At 41.4% G+C, this 24,134-nt stretch overlaps 1 pseudogene; it reads right to left on the reverse strand.

Annotated features, from left to right (window-relative positions):
* Positions 1-644: 644 nt before the first annotated feature.
* LOC138585299 (uncharacterized) lies at positions 645-23,576 on the reverse strand (annotated as a pseudogene).
* Between the last annotated feature and the right edge of the window lie 558 nt (positions 23,577-24,134).

Consider the following 24,134-nt stretch of genomic DNA (forward strand, 5'->3'; position numbering starts at 1 on the left):
AGGAGGCAGATTATCTGAAAAAGAAAGAAAAATCCATAAGAAAGTGAGAATCTATTATAAAAACAACTTTTACAATATTAAAACAAACATCTTTGATATTAGCAGTTTATCTCTAAAAACTACATAGATCCAAAATACACATTGAAATAAAATACAAATATCAATTTTACCATCTGCCTTGGGATGAGCTGTACAGATTGTACAAAAGCATTTCTTGTCAGCTAGCTGGCACTCAGAGGAGGTGTTTCATTCAAATCAGTCAAGAGTGTTCTCTGTATGATATTATTCACACTGTTTCATCAGGCACCAAAACCTCCCCGCACTGAATTTACAAACAGAGTGTTCGAACATCTTGTCTTAACACCTCCTCATACATCCAGCTCCTCGCCACCTAGATGGCAGGCTCTCCGCAGAAACAGGGAGGCGTTAATAAATAATTTGGAAGTAGTGAATCCCTGCAGTTCCACTCTAATTTAATGATCAAATTAGTATGAAATGGGTTATGACATTAAATATTAAGGGCTCCTACTGCCATCGTGTGGCCTTAACCGTGTTTTGGCTTAAATTGAGGTTATTCTGTTTGGCTCCATATTTGGGTGATGTAAGGAACCCTCGTGGCGTTTGATCCTTATTCATCACAGATATCAGAAGTCGCGGTCCCAACCAGAGAACTCCTCCTCTGCTTTCGTCTGATCAAGAGGGAAACGATCAAAGTTGATGTAGCAGGGGCCCTGAAGGAGGAAAAAAAAAATGGATAAATGTATTACATTCATATGCAGTCCTGTCAAAGAATGGCTTAAAAATAGCTGGTCCCTATCAGCCTGGTTCTTCTGTGTAAACAGGAGTTTTTTTAAGTCTCAAAGGCCATAAAAACCTCATTAGCTTGTTACTGTGAGTGATGGTGTTCCACTTGAACACATCATTTCTATCCCATTTCTGCCAAAAGTTTGCACAATTTGGCTTTGTGACAAAGTTTGAGCTTTTAAATTAAATTGGCCTTTTGGATGGATTTCAATTTGGCTTCAGACATCACAACACTAAGACATCTTTAATAAAGGTGTGGAATGATATTTGTCTGGATAGTGGTTCAGGGAAAACCAGCAGTTTCAGTGGCGCTTGATCTAAGTGGAGCCTTTTACACTGTGGACCTTTATTTATAGAGACGACAGTGGACAGTGTTGGAAGCAGGGGAAGAGAGAGTGGGTAGGACACGCGGTAGGGGGCCGAGGGTGGGGGTCGAGCCCAGGGTAGCCGCATCGAGGAGCCTCTGTACCTGTGCCGCCGATTTAACCGCTGAGCTAAACAGACGCCCAGACCATAAAGTACTTCTTGACACAGTCTTAAGTAGATTCAGAAAATATCTAAAAGGCAGAGGTTGTGTTGTTACGCTTATTACCATAAACCTGAGCGGATCACTATAACACGTGGAGTCCCCCAGGGTTCCATTCTGGGGCCACTATTATTCAACCTGTACATGCTCTCTATGTATCAAACAAACATGTCTATGGAGTGTATTAACCTATTGAGAACTCTTTGGACTGCCCGGAGAGAACCCAGGCAGGCAAGGGGAGAACTCCACACATGCCGAACTGGGATTCGAACCGGGAATCTTCTTGCTGTGAGGTGACAGTGCTACCTGCAACACCGAGCCTTGAGATAAATTTCAAATAAAATCGAAGGATTTTTTTTTAGAATTTAACTTTGATTGCTTTTATCATTATTATATTTTATATATTTTTATGAGTTACTTGCTGAAAGTTAACCAGCTGTGTTCTTTGGTTTTCCTCAAACAACACAAAATGTGTTTTTTCACATAACAGTGAACAGACTGAGCTAGAGGTTGGACTCACCTTGCGTATGAGCCGGACAGTAGGGGCATCGAGCTGACCCAAGCGCAGCTTGTGCCAGTTCATGTTGCTGAACCACCTGATGGGAAAAGATGAGGGAGAGATTACAGCCCCCGACATACCGAGAGTGAGAAATAGCTTCAAATATTCATCCCAAGTTTAAAAGCTCAGCCAGCAGCAGGGAAGTTAAACTTTAAATACAAGAAAACATAAAAAACACTTTGATTAAGAGAATAAAATAGGCCAGCTGGTGAGAACACCCTGTCACACATATTTTACTATTCAACCATATGACTTGTAGCCATGGTAACCTGTGATGTCGGATGTCTTTGATCCCATTCTTGGTGTTTCCTAACCTCTGACCTGGCCGAGGTCTGAGAACAAAAACACAGGATGTCATTCAGACGGGCGACATTAACATCAAATTTAATTTAATGAGATTTCACTTTAAAAGGGATTTGCATTCAAAAAATGGCATTTCATGACAGATTTGCATGTTGATTTGCGGATATTTTTACATAATTTATGCTCTACACTGGGAGTAACTGAGCTCAAACACAGTTGTAGTTTTTACATGCATATTACATAATCTAACTCTACTTCATGAGGAACTTGTTCAGGCAGTAATTGAGTTTATTAAGAATCTAATTCACAGTAAGTCACAGTGTGACATTGTAATAATAATGCAGTCAGTGTTTTGGTCTCACCTGGACAGTTTGTTGATTATAGACTTGGCTGCTTCAGTCAAGAAAGGCGGATACTTGATGACTCCGTCCAAAATCTTGGCATAAATCTTCTGAGGCTCTGAACTTGAAAATGGAGGGCTGACAAGATGAACAAGAAAAGAGAAGAGTGTTGTTGTTATTTTAGTCTTTAGGCAGTGATACAGTCAGCTGCTGCTGGGTAACCTTCCCTGGATCCTGCAGATGTCAGTCATATTTCCTTGCTGCCATCTGCTGGATAACTGTGAGGCTGTTTCCAGGAAAGGGCATGTATATTAGTGTCAGAATTACCTTCCCACCAATAGCTCATAGATCAGGATGCCGAGGGACCAAAAGTCGACTGCAAAGTCGTGCCCCTGGTTTTTGATGATCTCTGGCGCCATGTACTCAGGAGTACCCACAAATGAGTAAGTCTTCTCACCACGCACCAGCTCCCTGGCAAATCCAAAGTCCACCTGCACAGACACACAAGCATGGACGAAGTGAAGGTCGAGCCCCCTGTCCTTGAATAGTACAGAAAACTACACACGTGCACAGATAAGTAGTCACCAGTTTGACGTAGCCCTTTATGTCCAGCATCAGGTTCTCAGGCTTCAGGTCTCTGTACATGATGTTCTTCTTGTGGAGGTAGGCGTAGGCCTCCACCACACAGGCAGTGCAGAACATTGCGACGGGTTCGTTGAAACGGCCTCTGAAAATCACAGAAGATGTGAGAGGTTGAAATACCCCTTTGTGACAACTTCCTCCTCTTCTCGCTGTAATTTGCTGTTATTATATTGATGCAACTACAGACTGTGATGTGCAATTTCATTATATATGAAGTTTTTCTCTGTGTTCTCTTACACTTCTTTGAGTTTGGTCCAGATCTCTCCGCCTCCACAGAACTCCATCACCATGTAAATGTATCTTGTGTCTTTAAAAGCAGCATGAAGCCTACAGGGACAAAGAGAATTGACAGGCAGGATTTAACACCAGATAACATTTCTAAAGTCTCACTAATATTTTTTTATGTTGTATGTAAAGGACGAAACTTGATTACCTGACGATGAAGTCACACTGGATGGCTTTAAGGATCTTCTTCTCAAACAGCATGTGCTCCTCTTGTCTCTTGGCAACAATGTGCTTCTTGCTGACTCGCTTCATGGCGTAATATGTCCCATGATTCACTGTGGTCATCTTTAAATGGCAACAGAACAAAACAACCATCATCGTGAAACTGTTTTTCTACCTTTAAAGGTCACTAACCTAACTAATAGTTTCCTTCATATGCCGACTATGGACTAGCAGTTGTAGTTTGAGCTAACCTACTCTAATTCACTGCGTACTAAAACTTTATTAAGGACTGTGTGGGACTTATTAGTCAGGGAAAGGGGGTCGTGTTTGATTGAGGTTTTATTTTTCAATTTTCTTGTAAAACAATGAAAAAACGAGACAGAAGGGTGGAAATATGGAGAGTATAACAATCCTTCCTCTCTATCAGGGTGTTTTTATACTCAGTGACAGTAAATAGAGTTAATTTAGCAGCTCAATCCTCATCAGTAACAAGTGGCTGTATTGTGTTTCAGCACCCTTTGTGATTGATGTATTGTCTCTGGGTATTACAGAGAGGGTATTGCACTTTTAAATGGGAAAATATTAATAAGACGTGGAGGGATCTTGCTTCTTTAATAAAAGGAAATACTGAATTAAGCCCTCTTCCCCAGTCCAATAAATGTCTCTGTGTTTGCAGCCCCCAGGCCTGCCTCTCGCATTTCTATTACTTGACATAAGTCTTAATAAGAAACCAATTTCTTTAAATCTCAGAGAAGTTACGACATCCCGTTATTCAGCAAATATCAAAGTAGTAGAAATGCACTGACCAGCTCGACACGGCCGAACCCTCCGACCCCCAGCGTGACAGGATCTCCTTGAAAGCGACCCTCCTGATACAACACAGGAACCAGATCCTTAAACCTCATGCGAGAGATGGGACTAAAAGGGACACAGAGACCGATGGGAGAACTTTTAACTAATGCTGTTTCATTTCAAGGAAGATATTTTGTTTGATTCATAGGATTGTGTTACATCTTCAAGTCTCCCTTAGCCACTCACCTCGACTTTTCTTGAGCTTTAGCCTCCTGCAGCACTTTGGAGCTGGGGGTAAAAACAAAATGAGAGTCAAACTCATCAGGACACTATTTTAACCAAGATGGAGGATACGATGGTGATGCAATGAAAAGAGCTCTATGGTACATACTCATCAAACAGCTCCAGGTGCTCTACGGGAATTGTCTCTTCAAACACCCTAAAGAAAAAGCATTGTGCACAATGTAAAAATACACTTCAAACTGTGAGCACAGTGCAAACAAGGCAGCAGTAACAGAGGGGAAAAAAAGAAAGGATGGATTCTTTCTTGTCAGGAGCAACGCTCATCACTGCAGGGCCTGACTGAACCGAGTGTGACCTCTGTGTACACTCGGCGGATTTTAATGTCGATTCAGACTCACTCCTTGTCGATGGAGAAGCAGGTAACAGGGCCGTCAGCCGTGCAGGTGGCAGTTCTCAAGACTTCCCTGCAGGAGAAAACATTGCACATGGCAACCAGTCAAGAAAACTGTATTCTATTACTGTACAGATAAAAATGAGGAAAGGGAATTTTAGGTGAAAACTGAACAATAGCCCCTGAAATCAGTGGATTTTAAATGCTTTAGAAGTGAGAACATTTGCATTTTTATTAAATCCTTGAACACTTTGCTCCACAAATCTACCAGCGAATAACCTTCCAATAAAACCATGTGCTGTTTTATACTCGACTGCTCAGAGGCAGGAACACTAGCTGGATGATATTTGTAATAAAAAGCAGCCCTTACACCCTTATCAAAACATACCTCATTATTTCTACTGTTGATCAAATACCATGTTCTTGTCTTTTACTCAGAACCATCAAATCATCCGACTACATGATTGCCACGATTAGAAAATGTAGCACTGATCAATTAAAGAAAACTTTCAGGCTTCTTCTACATTTGCAGGAGGAATCTAAAATTCCTTTAGTAACCGTAAACGACCGGTTACACATTAATAAGAATAACAGCAGGTTGCACAACCCAAATGTCAGAGACGACAGCAGCTGTAGACGGTGCACGGAGCAGTGGATGTTGCCTCAGGCATGTGTTGCCATGGTTACCGTATAAGGGCCTGTTCCCCGAAATGCTCCCCTTTTCCCATCCGACGAATCTGCTTCTGATGCCCGTTCACGTTCTTAGTCACCAGGACCTGAGGGGGAAACACACATATATAATGTGTATATATATATAGAGAGAGAGAGAGTGCTGCAGTGCATTGAAATATTGAAATATGAGTTTTTGCACACGATGTATTACCTCTCCTTTGAGGATGATGTAAAATGAGTTCGCTTCTGCTCCTTCTCGAACTATAACATCTTTGTCCTGGTACTTCACCTGAGTGGTACAAGATAAAAACGATTAGAACAGTAGACGCTGGCAAATTGTATCAAACATCTTGTTTTGTAAATAGAGTTTGGGATTTTATCGCAGAAACAACGCCACAAATATAAAGGACACTAAGGCTACCCATGTATTCTTTTATAAGCTCCCCAAAACTCAATGTTACAAAGGGACAACTTGTTACATACCTCCTCCATTGAGTCAAGGATTTTGGACAACTGGACATCATTCAGGTCCTTCAGAGTGTGAGACCTGTGACAGCATAAATAAGATATAACAGCAGACTTAGAACGAGTTGTAATATGGTCCAATAAGTCATGAAAGTCAGACTAGAACACTTCCATTAACTTGGCCAAACCATTCTAACGGGATAATAAATAGCTACTAGTGGCAGAGTCTGAAAACTTACATCTTCAGGAAGCCCATGAGCTGCTCCCGTTTCTTCTTGGATTTGTTGGTTATGATCGTCCTGTAGGTCTGTCGCTCCATGCACCACAGACGCACTGTTGTCCTCGCTGCAACAGAAGATAGAACCGAAGACTTTAAAGCCTCTCAGCAGCTCAACAATCATAAGAAAAGTCTGGAGATTGTGTTTCTTAGTTAAGTGTCATAGCAATACTGTTTGCCAGCTATGTTTGTATCCAACACAACTAAAACTTGGCACAAACTTTGCATAATGTAATTACTCAATGATCTTTACTCTTTGCAAAGTGGGCGCCACAGACCACTCAACCAAAGATCCGAGTGTTGGGCAGGGTTGTGTTCAACAGCTGCATAACTCAAGCTCACGATCAATTTTACCCTCACACTTCAACGACACCCCAAGATACTTGAACTCCTTCACTTGAGGCAGTAAGTCACTTCCCACTCTGAGGGAGCCGTCCACTGTTTCCCTGCAAAGAACCATGGCCTCGGACTTGGAGTTGCCAACTCTCACCCCGGGCCACTTCAAACTCATCTGAAAACCATCCCAGCGCCTGTTAGAGTTCAACATTTGATAAAGACAACAGAACCACATCATCTGCAAAAAGCAGACATAAAGTCCTGCGCCATGGGATCCTGTCTATGAAAATCACAAACAGAATCTGTGACGAGGGATAACCATAGGGGAGGCCAACGCCCACCAAGACTGTGTTCGACTTTGTGGCAAAGATGAGGACACAGCTCTCACTTTGGTCATGCAGGGACAGGATGGCCCTTACCAACGACCAGTACTTCATTTTCCTGTAGTACCGCCCACAAGTCTCCCCAGGGACACAAGTGCAGGCCTTCCTGAGTCCACAAAACATATGGAGTCTGGATGAGGACTCCTCCCAGCAATCCTGCAAGGGTAAAGATTTAGTCCACTATTCCACTGCCAGGACAGAATCTGCATTGTTCCTCCTGTATCTGAGGTTTGATGATCAGTCAGATCCTCCATACTAGCACCCTGAAATAAACTTTCCCTGGAGGGCGGAGTAATGTGATACCTTGATAATTGGAGCACACTCTCCAGTCCCAAGCTCCCAGACCTCCACGTGACTTTGAAGAGGCTTGTCAGCCAGGACAACCCAATAATATCCAGAGTCTTCAGCCTACAGCTGTCATTTACATCTGGCGCCCTGCCACCGAGGAGTTTGTTGACTACCAACCTTGGTAACCTCTGCCAAGATATGGGTAAGACTACCCCTTGATCTTCACCCTCTGCCTCCACATCAACGGACTTATTGGTTGGGTTTAATAGTTCCTCAGTGTGTTCCTCCCACAGCTGATCGATATCCCCAGTCTGGGTTCAGCAGTCCACACCCTGCAGACGACCAGCTTTCCCAGACTTCGTCTCAAATTTTACCAGAACTTCCTGGAGACAAACCTCCCTGAACTCCTTTCACACCTGTTTTTTTTTGTCTTGCCACTTTCTGGCTTGACAACACAGCTTTCAAAATGACTTTTTTTCCACAACAAGGGCTGACCTTTGACTGTTGCTGTCCGTTTGCAGTTGTACAGGATGGCCAACTCCCCAAACACATCACCAGTGGTTAAAGTGCGGAGGTCCCGGCCTGCCTGCACGACACGGAGCTCACCATCTAAAAGTAGGAGGGACGAGAAATCAGATTTATGCGGGAGCATGTAGTGTTTAAAATATATTTCAACATATAAAAAGAGTTTTAAATAAAATCCTCCTTCACATGCATCCATAGACAAAAACACACATCCACACACACTCAGAAGTGTCCCCACCTGCTACTATGTACATGCTGTCCCCTTCGGTGCCCTCTTTAATGACGTCTTCCCCCGGTTTGTAGTTAGATACCATTAAGAGGTCCACCATCATGGCTGTTTGCTCATCGTCCAGGCGGCTCAGGAAGTCATTCTTCTGTATGGCTTTGACGATCAGATTCGTCTCACTGATGATGAGAGGTGAAAGAAGTCGTCTTGAACTTGGGGAGCTCCCATGCAACGTTCACACTCATTATATATTATCACGATGTCTGACGTGTGCAGGAGAGGTAATTAGATTCGCCTAAATGACCAAGTAAAAACCCTGCACAGTCTTACTTTGACTATATTATACCCTCATCTTCAGTGCTGATTACCAACCTGGCAGTTTTCTTGACCCTGGAGCGAGTAATCTCCAGGGTCTCAGGGATTGGTTCAGAGGCAATGACGGCCGCTCGGCTCTTCCTGACCTCCGGGGCAATCTCATTACCGCTCTGGGAGGGAAAGTCTGAAACAGACAGAACACAAACGGAGAGTTAACTACTGTAAATGGCTGCCATGTTTCAGCTGAATGTTGAATCAAAGGTCACTTGGCATGTGTGTGTGTGTGTGTGTGTGTGTGTGTGTCCCTGGTGCCCATGTTGAACTCTTACCCAGATCATGGTATTGGCTCTGCAGATCCTGCAAAAGCTTTTCTTTCTCATGTAGGCGTTGTTCTGTGAGGATGCAGGCAGAAAAAAATATTCAAGAAGAAAGGGGACAAGCTGCAGCTGTAGTGCCAATACATGTTCTCATTTATGACAACATGGGGATGAAAGTTGTTAGCCCAATTTAATATGGGGTTAACATGACTCCATGTATTGGTCATTTCCCTAACCAGCCTTTTTATTAAGGTCCCTGGAACCTGATGATTAAGGAACTGTCAAGATCAAACAGAACATTTTACAACAACAATAAATCTGAGATAGGCTAATGCTAGCTGATATAATGTGATTTATAGTCTGCAAGAATGGGAACAAATCCTTCAACAAATTCTCGCTTAAAGGTTAAGAACTGGCGTTTCTTGTGAGTTCAGAGGCTGAGCGAACGAAACACACACAAGCAAACTCTTGGTCAGTGCATCTGCTGCTAGCTAGCTTAAAGCTAATGTCAGTACAGTCTGTACATTGGCTGTTTAAGGCAAATGAACACACAGTCCAGAGCTCAAATATGAGCAAATGACACAGGGTCTGAACACACCTTAATCGTGCTCACTCCGACACTGACTCTAGCAACAGTGACATAACATTGCAATTGTACTAACTACTTTAATCGTCTATTTATCCCATTAAGGATATTTATCTTGTCATGTTCCTATCCCACAGCTGGATGTAGGTCACAACCCAGTTAGATGGCACCTAGCTGTGATGCTGAAACCTGAAGTTACCCTTTCAATGTGATATAGTTATGGTTGCACTCACCCAGGTCTTTGTTTTGCCTTTGCAGCTCCTGGTTGATCTGACATTGCTTTTCCAGCTGCTGCTTCAGCACCTCCAGTTGCTTCTCCATGACTACAGTGAGGAAAAGAAACACAAAAATAAAGATATAGCCTCGGGGAGGAATCAACAGATAAACCACAGCTAATGCTAGACAGTTAGGAATATCTTAAAATGATGCATCTGAACTCTGACAGAAAATACAGAAGCTTACATCCTGATATGTTCGGAGACTTTCACACATAGAGCCCCAGATATCATCTTCCAACATGTATCTATGTCTTTTTCAAAGGCACTGAACTCTACCGCACTGCCTGCACACAGCATGAGCCCCGCTGAATTATGCAGACTAATGATGGACAGTCAACAGGGTGCTTTCTGAATGCTGTCACACCCTGCAATCCTCTTCTAAAGATCCACTGCTGCACCTTCAACTAATAATGGCACTAAACATGTCAAAACAGTACAAAAATCTTCATTATTTGCTACTTTTTGTGTGTATGTGCATTTCTTTATTCTCTCTGCTTGTGTGACTTTAAAAAATTGGGCTAAATAATATATTGTTGAGTGGAACCAGCCTAGCAACACATGTGTGTGCATGCTAGCTAATGAGCACTGCTGCGCAAGCTAGGTTAGCCACACACAATATCCAACATGTGTTTACTAAAGCCCTGATAACGTGGCTTTGCTGCCATTTTAATTTTGTTGTTAATGGAAAAGAGTTTATGTCTCTATTGACAAGCCAAACATTACAATCAATATAAACACAAGGCAACTGGCAACAATATCCTGAACACACGCACGTCCGCTCTAGTAAATCCTCAGGTGTACGAGCAGTTAGCCTAAGATCACTCATCACGTGACCCCGGTTACCGCTGCCTCACCATGAACATTGGACACTAGCGAGATTAGACCTGATGTTAGTGTGAATCATAAAGTCACAAAGCAATAGACCAACAAAATGTGACAGGCAAATAAAAAAAATGGTCCACTGTCAAAGTGACTTGTTTTTTTTGAGTCTGGAGAAAAGAATGCGCTATCAGGGAGTTTGATAAGAAAAATTTGTCCGTTAATAAATATTTTTACAGCATTGAAAGTCACCTTAATCACGTCAATGATTTACTATCAAAGGAGAAAACAATGTGATATCAGTGCAGGAGTCAATAGGCCGGAATTGCAAAAGCAAAATGTGAAGGTAATTATATTTTTACAGGGCACATAATGGCAAAAACAACTTGTTGCACCATACTAGGAAGTCAAATTTGCTTTGGGGGTGTTTTATTAACCTGACACACACTCACACACAGACAGAGCTTTGTGCAAACACAATTCGTAAACTTTCTCGGGACTTGCAGCAGTAAAGAAAGACAACTGGGGCTGATAGTAATGATAACCTTCCAGGCCTGCTGGTCAACAGTTAATGAGGGAAAACCACAGCTAGGTTAACTATGCGCTTTCAGCCCCGTGGGGGCAGGCTGGGATTTAAACAGTGACACTAAGTAGCTTCATGCAGGGGGGTGTGTATTGGCTGTTTTAGTCATTGATTCCTTTCTTTGTGTGATGCAATGTTTACAAAAAATATCAAGTGTATTTCAGACTGTTCGGGAAATGGAAAATTAGCTATAGGGAGGTATTCCTGTCTTCCTTTTTAGCTGCACAGCAGGAACATGATGCTGGACTGATCACCATTATACACACACACCGGCAGCAAACTGTACACTCCATACCACCTGAGTCATTACTAATTCATGGCCAAGTGTAACTACAGCTGAATTCTCACAAGATGCTCTGTAATAGAAACCTGAGGGGAACATGTGTCCAGTCTGGTGGTGCCTTCAAGAAGCTTTCTCTCGCTTGCACATCATCAGTTTTATACTAAATTGAATTGTAATGGCAATGAAAGAGGGAAGACATTATTAAAGGTGCATTTCACTGTTTAGCTTGTAGCGCTTTGTACTCTAAACACATGAAGACGTGATAAAATCAGTATATCTAGAGCACATAACTGTTTTCCATAGGCCTTTAAACATGAAATCCAACACTCAAACACACAATGACATTAATTTGTAGACGGATAAGTCACACTCACCTGCAGGCTGTGTGTTGATCACAAAAGAAGGTGAAAGTCTGTCCAGCCTATAAAGGCCGCATGAATCATAGCATTCAGGTAATCACCCTGACGTGCTTACAAGACTCAGTTGTAAAAAAGTATTCACTGTGTTTTCAGTTTCTGCCTGACCCCTAGACTGTCTTCAGACTGGACACACCTGAGCACGTACAAGCACACAGTCCACAACTTCACGACATTACTTCTTCTTCTTCTGCTGCACACTGCCGCAGCTTATGCTGCCATGCCTTCTCTTTTCCTTTTACTATTTTTACTTCTCTCCGAATATCTCTCACTCTCAATCTTTCCTCCCTTTTTCTCTATCTGTCAATCTCAGCAGCACTGGTGTTGAATCATTAACACTAACCTGAGGCTCCTCCCATCACACCAGGTAGAGGAGCACAGGCAGGAGGAGGAGGAGGAGGAGGATGGACTGGAGGAAAAGTTGGGGTGTGAAATCAGCTGCTAAACCAGACTTTTATATTGTGATTTTACTGTTTTTTTATTTGCTCTCCCTCAATTTTATTCTTTTGTTTGTCCCTTTAAAACATGGCTTCTGTATTTTATTATTTCCTGCTGATGTAGAGGACAGATAGCTGTGCAGGGATACTGTAAACAATGTGACAGTCATTGTAAAAGATGACAGAAAGAGGAAGTGATATTAAGACAGTATGAGAAGCACACAAGCAGAGACAAATTTTGTATATAACTTAACATGTTTTCTTCCATTCACAAGGAGGCGATTTTCCTCTTCTGTCATGCTAACGGTGGGAAGCTCATATGGTTGTATTGTGTACCACTGTAGTCCGTGTCGGCAGTTTTGTAAATGTAGGGAGTCTTACTTAAGTGTTATATCACTGCTTCCTGATTACTACAACTGAAAAGACAATTTAAAGAAATCTTAGATTTCAAGGACAACAACATAGCCTACTGTATATCAAAACCCATTAGCTTGCGTCAGAAAACAGCTTCTACTAGAATTTAACCACATCCTCAACATTTCCATTTTATAAGTTACACAATACTTTGTGAAAGGTGTAATCTTCTAGCTAAAGGTTATATTAGCTATGTAACCTTGCTGTTTAATAAGTTACATGTAATAAAAGGAATGGTGTTATTTGCTAGCTAACGCTTTGATTAGCTAGGAAGCGGTTGAACGCTAACGTTAGTTGTTGTGTAACTGATGCGAAGGTTATCGAAAAAGTAGTTTTAACTTGAAATATAGCAAAATGTTCCTCCAGATTTTACAATTTGTCAGATGTGTATTCGACTTATGACCTGGAAAACAGCAGTACAATATTATAAGAGCATTTGAGTTTCAAAAGCTGTGCGTGAAGTTAGAAGAAAATGGCATCTGTGTGAATACAGTGAATTATCTACAACCATGAGATTTTATAAACCGATGAAAAAGACATCATTTTTTTAACTCAATATCTTTGTAATGTGAACCTGCTGGGCATCTTTCCTCTGACATACACATAACTAACAGCTAGAGTTGAGAGAAATCGTCAAAGCTGAGGGCAACACGGACAAGTGGTAGATTACATCTGTAGGAGCTACAAAGTGCCTACTTCATTGGGTTTCTGTGTTTCCACATGCCGCTGGATGTTTTCCAGGCTGCAGCGTCATTAAATGAATCTAAATGAGGCTGAAGGGTTCGCATTGTGACAGAGGGCGTGGGCCTTTATTGTTCACAGTTAATTATTGATACTGTGCCTGGTTAATCAACGACGTAAATGACCCTTACAGCTCAGAGATAAAACGACTTAGATTTCAGCTGTGAAATGGAAGGGAACTTAATTACAGGCCGTGCATGTGTGACATTTTCCAGAAGTAAAAAGCCTTGGCAACATGAAGTAATCAAAACTAAGGCTTGTGTTGCTATGGATGCCAGCCACTGATGAGAATGACTTCATATTTTCAGCTTCCTATCCGTTTGTATTATACAAGATTTAGAAAAAAAATCACCACCAACTGAAATTATTTATATCATTTCCATTCTTTAATTCAAGTGTCATTCAATAAGGAAAAACTGAAACTAATAGTTCATAATGCCCGAAAGTTCTTTAGAGTGGTAGTTTGAATTGCAAAAACACTGTGATGCTTGTAACAACTGATACAGAGATTAAACGGAATAATTGTTCATTCAAAATAAATAAAATAAGCTTAATGGCAAGTGGAAAACTGTAAATAAAATCAATAAGGCAGAACTAGGACCATAGCACGTCTTCAGTCGCAGATGAAACCTTTCCTGTTCAGAGTCAAAATGTAGCGTATGGTAAAAAAGAAAAATCATAAATTAAGACACCTTGCTTTTGGCGTAATAAAACTGTGCGTTTGTACATCATAAGTGCCAAAAAACCTTCAGCTTATGTTAGACATTCAGTGCCCTGGTCATCGTACAGAGGCAGCAAAATCGGTGCTTAAATTCAAGACAAATGCCCCCAACACATCGAATAATCATCACGTGAAATAAAAGTGGCAACATGATATAGACAATGTGCATCAATATCAAACAGAAGGCAGAATACAGCACACGTAAATTCAAACCACTCGTTATTTAAATTATCGACAGGAGTTACCACACTGAAAATTAACTAGTGCCAGCTAAGTTCAAATGTACGGACATACTTTTCTCATGTATTGCATCATTTACATTGCAGCCAAGCAAGTTACAGAAGCATAAACAAGCATACAACCGTTTTAGATTGAGCTGATTCTCATTTTTTTGTGTATGTTACAATTCCACAGGTCGTTTTTTCACATATATTCCTGCTGTGTTGGTGTTTACAGTTTAAGATTGACAGCTCTAACAACTGCAATGTTTGCAGGATTTACCTTAGAGTGCGGTATGTACAGAAAGATTGTATGTAAAGTATGCATGCAAGGCTCCAGCCTCGGGAAATGTAATCCCTTAAGGCATGTTGCACACTGAAAGGAAAATAAGTCTTGCAAAAGCAAAGTAGCAAATCACAAACAGTAAACCCTCTGTACTAATATTTACAATTTGTTCTTTACTTTAAATAGAAACTAAAATCCTAGCACTCATTTTCAAGCTGGGAATAATTGTGCGTTTTCTTTTCGACACACTTCCATGTGAAGTTAGGACGGCGTGTAGGAGGAACAATTTGATTTAAAGTAATTTACATTCTATTGACAGCTTATTTAAAAACTAGTGTGTTTGTTCTTTTTGTGTACATACAATATCAGGCATTCACATATCAATTAGCTGCAAGATTTCAATAAGTTCTCGACTTCTTTGAACCTTCTGTGATTGCTCATTAAAGACAACCTGAGAGGGTGAGGAGGTAGATTAGCATAGCTGCAGTGAGGTCATGATTGTACAATACAGTTGGTCATTCTCTGTGCAAACTTTTCTGTGGCGAGATGACAGCATGCAAAGCCAAGCAATGCATTTTGTTGAATTGTTGCTATGGTGTTAGTGACTTCATATTCTTTGCAGCTATGTAGCAGTCAGTCTGATATTCAGTGAGGTTCAAATGGAGTGACGGGGTGAAAGATGATCAGCTCAGCTGTTCCTCCTTAATGCAGCAGGCTTTTGTGATGTCCTTCGGGTGTTCAAAGACGGCTTGGACAAACTGACCAAACACGCGCTCCATGTAGCTCTCACCGCGGGGGAACAAACCCTGCAGGAAGGCGATGTGTCCACCATGGGTGGTCAACAACAGAGCGACGTTTGGCAGGCCCTGGACGATGGTCAGCGGAAAGGCTGTGTGGACAGGAAGTTCATTGAAGAAACAGTCAGATTTAAGTGAGAGCGGCCAAGATACAACATTAGATAGAAAACACCTTTTAGTAGCATGGAGACTGAAATATTAAAGAGGGGGTATAATACATTTAAGACATATATATAATGTTACAATGTTGGATTTCCAAACTAAACTGAAGTTTCAAATCTGTAGGTAAAAGTATGTTGGAGTAATCCCCAGGTTTCTCAGCTCAGTCTGCAGGCTGCTCTGAATGCCAGGTTTCACACAAATTTAGCAGCCATCTAGAATTCTTAGAACTATAGTTACGTGCGTAACTCTACTTCTGACATCTAACTATATTTTGTGTTACGCTTGTGTTTCACTGCTAGTTGCAAGTTGCAAAGACACGGAATAGAGAGTAAGTATGTGAGGTAGGGCAGGTTCAAATTTGTCACAAACACTATAACACAAATAAACACTGTAAACTACCAGATTACAAGTAGTAGAGGTAGTATTTCTTCCAATGCAGTTTTTCTACTCTATCTGTTCTCAGCGGCATGCAGTAAATCTTTCCATTTACTGTCAGTACTAATGAAAGTTGACTGCTGTATATATGTGTGAGGGGATTATGGGGTTGGAAGGGTTAGGGTTATTGCCATATATAAGGGTGTCGGATTACAGAAGACCAACCAACTGAGTCTGGCTGGAAAAAGAAAAAACAACTTCTGTTGTCATGACAACAATCAAATGTGACCAGGTTTGCTAAAATGTATAAAAGAAAGTGGCCTACATGTACTCAAGGACCAAGAGTTAGAATTAAGTTACTCTTTAAACGTTTCTACCTCAACACTTGGAATAAATACTGTACAAATGAGACTTAAAGGTATATATACACACAGACTTAGGTTGGGGTTACACCTGTTTTTCTAAATGTGAAATTTGCATCCAGTCACACATGACTCATTTATGTGTCAGATGAGATGCCCTCAGATCGGATTTCAAACCCATCCAAATACAATCTGAAAATCCACATAGAGAGGCAGCCTGGGTTGCATGTCTATGTGGGCTTACATAGAAGGAAACATAAACAGACAGTCTGGATATTGTCTGCTCACCATTTTGAGGAGAGAAGGGGTCATCAGCAGCGTTGAGACACAGGATGGGTACTGCTGTGTTGGGGAGTTTTTTATCTGGGCTGGCATCGCGGTAATAGTCCGTGCAGGAATTATAACCAAACAGCAAAGAGGTGAAGCGTTCGTCAAACTCTCGGATAGTCCGTGCCTGCAGGTGAAATAAATAAAAATAATGAGGAAGCAACCATATGTAAAGGTAATCAAAAAAATAGGAGGGAAGCCAATATAAAGATGTAGCGTACCTTCAGGACATAGTCAACATCCACCACTTTCTCCAGGATCTTCCTGTGCCTGTGAGAACACATTTTTTTTCAACAACATCAAATTTTTTAAATAACTCAATAATTTATTAAGCTACATTATATCTGACCTGGTGACAGCTCTACACAGGCCGTTGGTGAGGTATTTGTTAAAGAGCAGCCAGTTGAGTGGTTCTTCCATTGAAGCAGAGGACTTTATTGCATCCCAGGGGACAGAGATGGTTAAACCCGCCACCATCCCTGACTCTGTGCGCTTACGGCCAAGGTAGTTCAACAATAACATGCTGCACAGGGTGAAAGGAGAGAAAAACACGGGAAAAGATACGATAGTGATCGACGAAAAAAAGGAGCAACAAAACAAAAACAAAGAAAGGAAAAAAAGTTAAGATAAATTTGACCATAAAATAAGCTTATAGGTGGAGCAGTTGCAAATCACCATAAAACACCAACACCGACTCACCCTCCCAAAGACACACCAGCACCAAGCACAGGGGCATGTGGGAAAAGTCCTTTGACATGCTGCACTACGCGCTCAAGATCGGAGGTATTGGCTGCGCAGTAGGTAACAGGCGTCTGAAGCGAGCAGAGGGACAGAGGAGCAGCGTTACATGCAGCGTTAAAGTGCCACACTTTGTGTTTGAACTGCTTTACTCAGGATTCTTAATAGTTTTCCTAACCTACCCTGCGTATCTGTAGCATTTAAACACCTATTTGTTCCTATTAAACAAAGATGTTTAAAAATGGGACACAATTATGTAGTTAAAAAAGCGTGAGTAACTTTCTTAAAAAAGCTGGGCACTGTAGTTGTTAGCTGACATTTAAAACAGGAGTAAAGACTCCTTTTGCTGGGGATTATTTTTAGCTGCGGATTGATACTCATTTTGTGCACTAGTGAGGATTTACAGCAGCAGGGCACTGAATGCTTGAATAAAAATTAGCTGCAGTGCACATGTTCATCCTCATTGATGGTTTTTAATAGTTTGTGGACAACAGTGGAGCTCTACGGTACTGAAGACTAAAGTACATCTGGCTTTGCATACACCTGATAATACTAACTGACGCAGACTTCTAAAAGGTAAAAGGTTATCAGGCAGACTGGACGGTAGTGTGAAGACATAATTGCTCTAAATAATTATTCTTTTATTTCTTTCCTAAAATGGAAAATTAATATAAAATAAGAAGAAACACCTGACGTGTAAATCCACACACCATGGATTAATTTTAAGCGTTGAAAATCTTTGGGAATGAGGATTATAAGCTTAAGCTTTTTAAAGAAATACTGCTACTGCAACCAAGACTGCTACAAGGGTCAGTGTGCTTTTCACATATTAGCAATTATTTAGTCTTAACAGGTTAAACAAACTTTAACTCTACGAGGTGAAGCTACTCCAAAACAGAGTCAGTGGAAATGATCTCAGTGCGATAGGACCATATTACTTCAATTATTGTACTTACGAGTAACTCCTCTCCCCCAACACCTCGGTTGTTAAAGACCACGCATCTGGGAAAGAAAATGTCGATGAAAACAGCACCAGGCAGCAGCTACTGGACATTCAAGTCAGAGTCATGTCAAATATGTTTCCTAGTCACTCGTTAGTTCTTAAAGATTAATTAAGTAAGTTATGGACAAAGACAGGAAAATATTACCTGTAGCCGCGGCGGGTGGCCTGGCTGATGGCGTGGAGCACGTAGGACTGCTGGCTGTTCCCTGTCAGGCCCGGGAGGATCAGCACTGTGGGACGGGTAGAGGATTCTGGGTAGGTGGCACTGGCCTGATTGTCCACCCAATCCAGAGAGATCTGACCCCCATCAATGGTACGGATCAGCTCACTGAGGGGTGAATGGAGGATTAGAAGTACATGATCACTATTTCACAAGCCTACAGGTTTAGGATTCATAGTTTATCATACTTGCGGTAAGTGGCAGGAGGTCTGGACTTGAGCAGGGCACAGACCAGGGTTTGAAGCCGACCCCCCCAGCACCAGGGAGTGGGACTGAAACGCTCAGCCACTACAGGACAGTGCTTGAGGAGGAACGCACTGAAGGCCTGGCTGGAAACCAGAGCTGGTGTCTAGCAGGAAAAGAGATAAAACGAAAAGGAATGAAAACACAGAGGCCTTGAAGTTAACACGGGTGCCAGATAAAAGCATGCATGCAAAACCAGAAGGGTGAGGATGAGGAGCATACACTGCGAGAGGTGTGGAGCTGTGCATGTTCATGTGGTGTGGCCAACAGTACAGTCTTGTGTGAAAAAAGAAACATAGTGTAGATGTCATGCTACTACCCCATGACATCTACACTGTAATATAAAACAAACAACATGAGTATTATGTGGTAATATAATATCATGTATTTATTAGTAGACAGACAGGGAAGTTAATCCCACCAATAATTTTGACAATCAAACAGACGTCAAGTCATTTATCAAGTTACAAATGCCAAACATTTGTAGGTTCCAGCTTTTTAAATGTTAATATTTGGTGTTTTTTCAGTTATTTTTCATTACAAATTGAATATTTTTGTTTTTTGGTTAATGAAGGCCTCACCCAAGGCTTTAGAAAATTGCATAGTTAGTTGTAGTTATAGTGTGTAATAAATCATCGTAGTTGATCATATGCTGCTTATAGATTCTAAATAAAGGTAACAATAAAGTAACCTTTAGTCTGAATTAAAGTGCCCTCAGGAATGTTGAGCAAAGTTAAAGATTAGGGTAACGTTTGTTGTACAAACCATGCAACTTTAAAAGGCCTATATGTATTTTGCTAGTGTGTAAAATAAAGAAAGCGCATGCAAAATTGTCACGTCAAACACACTCAACCTTGTGGTGTCTGATAAAAAAAAGGAAAATTTTAAATTAAAGAAAAAAGAAGTAAAATAATATGAAAAAAAAAAAAAAAAGAAATAACGAAATTGACTAAAATAAAAACAATGACCTTTATCAGAAAAACAAAATGTAAGATACAATTAAATAATAAATAAACAAAAAGACAGTTTTAAATTAAAGCAAATAATAAACTAGAGTACATTAAGATAAAATAAAAACCGGTAAAATATATCAAAATAAGAAAAAAATAGTCCTATAGAAAAGAAGGATGATTGAAGTGCAGTTAATATTACCACTGGCCTTGACCGCAGTGACTGACCTGACACTTGCGGCCCCACAGATAGTACAGTGCGGCCGTGAGGGAGCAGATGAACACCGTGTAAGGTCTGGAAACAGACTCCCAGTATGTTCTCCATAGCTCCAAATGAGATAAAAACATGGCTATGATCTATAAAACTACAGCAGAGAGCATAAGAGAGCTAACCTGGTCGCTGGCGGTATGAAAATGACTCGTTAACCGACACAACGGGACAGACAACTGACAGAGAGACTCGACAACCTGCCTTCATCACCACCAGCTAACGTTAAAGATGTTTTACAGTCACTCCTCTACCAGACGTCCCATCGGCTCTGACGGAGGAGATAAAAAGCCGGTATCCACTTGCAGCCCTCTGTTTCGGTGTTATCTCCAGGAGGTGGTGCTTCCAGGTTGTCATATCATGACTGGTGATCGTATGTTTAATAGGAACGTCCTACAGCATGTCAAAGTCCGCCCTCACTGCGGATATACTACAAACATGGAAGTTAACCAATGCGCAGGCGCCGTTCTTCTTCTTCTGTTATACCTCGGCTGTTTAACGACAAGCGTTTTCAGTACATTACCGCCACCCCCTGTCACTGTACCACTTGACAAGGTCTTAATTTTAAATATTTTCATATTTATTTATTTGTTTGTTGAATTCCCACCTAAAACACTATTTAAAATGATGTACAAAATGCCCTCTAATATTTCAATTGATATGCTACCTGCTGTCGTGGTGCATATTCATAAACAAAACTAATTGACCTACAGCACACATGGGGCTGTATATTAAGTTTGGTAGATCTAATTGGTTTCTAAAGCTCATGGGAAAGTACATTACAGTACATTGTAAGTGAAGTGTGTTTTTGCCCTGGAGCTGTTGTGGTAAAATTAATTATCTTTGCAAAGGGCTTCTTTGGTGTCTTCTGGGATGTAGATGGGTGGTCCTTGCTTGATCCTAGACATCTCTATTAGCTACATATTTTCTAACTAAGTTTACAATATGAAGGGAATACGGTTAAAAGATGAATTCCATATTTGTATTAGCCACAGGTACCACTGAATAAGTGTTTAGACCCCTCAATGGTTCCGCAAGTGACAGATAAAAGCATTGAGTGGCTGGTAGATATGTTCAGGGATCTGGCACAGAGGCAGTTAAGGAAAAAACATTATTTCAGATCCTGCATCTTGAGTGATTTTTTTTTTTTATATACAGTGTTATACCTTTATAGACAACTTTATAGATAAAGGACTTGTATTGCAGATCTTTAAAATGCATGTTAAGCTGCAAAGAATACAGTAAAATGACCATGAAACTGAAACTGGAGATCAAATTTATGATTTATTTCGGACAACAAAGAACAATGAAAGCACAAAAGTTCTTGTTTCAGCATGCTGTGCGAGTTATTCTCTGCTGATTGCATGAAATCTGTCAACATTTGCCTTGAAATGCAATAGTATCAGCGACCATAAGAACACAAGGTCTTTACGTAAATCTTTCTTGGTAAACTTGATTTGAAGGTTTTTTGCAGCCTGGACTCATCAGAAGAGCGGCATCCCTGCGACCATTTCTGACTCAATTCCACACTCATCATTTCCACGCTTGATCTTGAAGAAACCTGAAATAAGAAGTCACAAAGACACGATTTAAGGAACACACATTGCCAGATTATGTGACCCAAGAAACATTGTCAGACTCTGTTTTGTCGCACCTGCATCTCCCCAGTCACTGTTCCAGGAGTTTGCAGCCAGCCAGTAGGGCGTCCCGTTCTCCTCTCCCCAGCCGAGGATCTTAATGGCGTGACCGCCCAGCATGTCTCCTGTCACATGCTGGTACACACCTGCAGCAGAGGTGCATCGAGTTTAAAAGACCCATGAAAATACGTTTTTTTTGTGCTGTTGAGTGTACATTCTGAGAGTTATAGCATATTTGAAACCAGCCTCACCCGTCTTGTACAGCAGGAAGTCTGCATAAACAGAGAAAGCTGCCTCCACAGGGCCGAATTTGAACAGCTCCGTCATGATCTGCTCCTGATCGGATGGGATGCTGTACGAGCGTTTTCCTGCAGAGGGAGACAGAGACATCAGTGAAACCAAAGACGGATACAAAACAAGGCATGTCAGAGGAGCCACAGCGGGGAAAAAAAGGTCTGTACCGAAGTGTTTGTCCTTCTGATAGGATGGAGAGTATCCGTCGATGCACTGCTCCTCACACTTAGGCGTGTCCTGCTCTCCCTGACACGGAGGACGAGTCCCGTTCACGTGATGCTCACAGGGAGGGATGCTGTAGGGTCTGCAGCCTGTCAAACGCAACATTTATTTCAGTGAAGACCTTAATCCCGCTGCATTTATTCATTTCTGTTCATACTCACCGACTTTAGAGCCGTGCAGGCCTCCAGTCACGAGCCCGTTCTTTACCCAGAACTCCCACGCAGCAGAGGGATAACCACCAAAACAGCTGCATTCACAGAGAAATAATAATTTAATGTCTCCTCTTAAAAGACATGAAATACTCTTTTTGTAGCACAAATGCTCACCCCATGCCGCATGAGTCACAGCAGGACAGGAGATCTTCAGCGGAGATCTCCAGAGAGACCTTAGCACTGCTTTGGATGCATATCCTGTCAGATATGGCCTCAGCTGCCCCAAAGGCCTGTGGGAAATCAAAAAAGGGAACGCTAGTTAAAGGATAAGTATTAATATATCTTTTAGTTCCCAACATTTAACCACCTTCTACTTTAATTTGTATTTATGCGTCCTTTTGTTGGTCTGTCTTACCCAGCAGGACCCGCAGGATCCCTGGTCTCTGATCTGTTGGATTGTGGGACATTTGGGCCACTGCTTGCGGGGGTCGAAGCTGTCTGGAAGCCTTATGTTGTCAGTATTGTGAAACCTGAGCAAGAGAGGAAGGCCACTGAGTGCTGCAGGTACTATAAAACAGACCTATGTAATTGGGCGTGTGTGGGCGAAATCAGCCGCAAACACGGACTCCTTAAACAGAGGGAGGGAGTTTAGAACACAAACTGAATTTAAAAGATATATAAAAAAGAACATCTTATGACATTAAGAGGATGCAATCTTAACACATTTAATGCCCTGCCCTTGGCACTACTACGAGGAATAGTATAGACCTGCTATAAAATGAACCTGCTGACTGTCACCTGTTTTATCCATGCACACACACCCTCATCACACAAACACTGTTTAAACTTACACCTGTGGCGGCTTGGGTCCATTCAGTATAGTCCCACACAGTCCCTTCACATAGCTGATATCAGCCTTCTGGAAGTTCAGATCGGCCTGCGGAAAGAGGAGTTAAACACAGAAAAAACATCAATCTGTGGCAGCAGGTTTCCTCACGCTGCGCAGATAGTTGCAGAAATGCAGGTAATAAACTAAAAGTAAAGATCTGAGGATGGAGATAAGACTCACAGTCCAGGTGGTGTTGGCCTTGTTGATGTGGTTGACCATCTCTAAGGAGAGCAGCTTGTGGCGAGGCCGAGCCGCTGTGACACAGAGCGTCACAAGTGCACAGAGGAGGGCGAGAAGACGCATCCTGCACAACAGATAATGCTACATTTATTTAGCCAACTGGTCATTGTTGTAATTTACATCTGAATTAACAGTAGGCTATAAATGTCTGGCATAATCAGCTACATACAGTATTAGGAACACCCGCTCTTAAAAGACACTTAATAATTGACAATGTAAATTCAAAAAGAATCCAATATGTGTCAAAACTTTTACCTGTCTTGCAGTTGTTTCTATTGATGTTTCTACGGCTCAATTCTTCCTCTCGCTGAACTAAACCCAACTTCTCTTTCGTCCTCTCTCTTATTTCTGTCTTTTTTACAAGTTATGGAGTCACATGTCTGTTTATTGACGGCACAACTCATGTGACTAACAAATTGTCTACCCAAAGGTTGACAGGTGATCTTATAATTATGACCTGGCAGAGTAAATGTACCTTCACTTCCCAACAAGAGTTTCCGATGTATACACATAAAAAAAAGAACAGCACAATATATGACCCTTGTACCTGCACTGTAAAAAATAAGAATATACTTTTACTGTCTAAAATCTATAAAAGCCTGCTATAATCATCCAGCTACA

This window comes from Semicossyphus pulcher, unplaced genomic scaffold (assembly GCF_022749685.1).
Source record: "Semicossyphus pulcher isolate SPU_LCO1_2020_fin unplaced genomic scaffold, fSemPul1.0.p SCAF_11, whole genome shotgun sequence".
Lineage (NCBI taxonomy): Eukaryota > Metazoa > Chordata > Actinopteri > Labriformes > Labridae > Semicossyphus > Semicossyphus pulcher.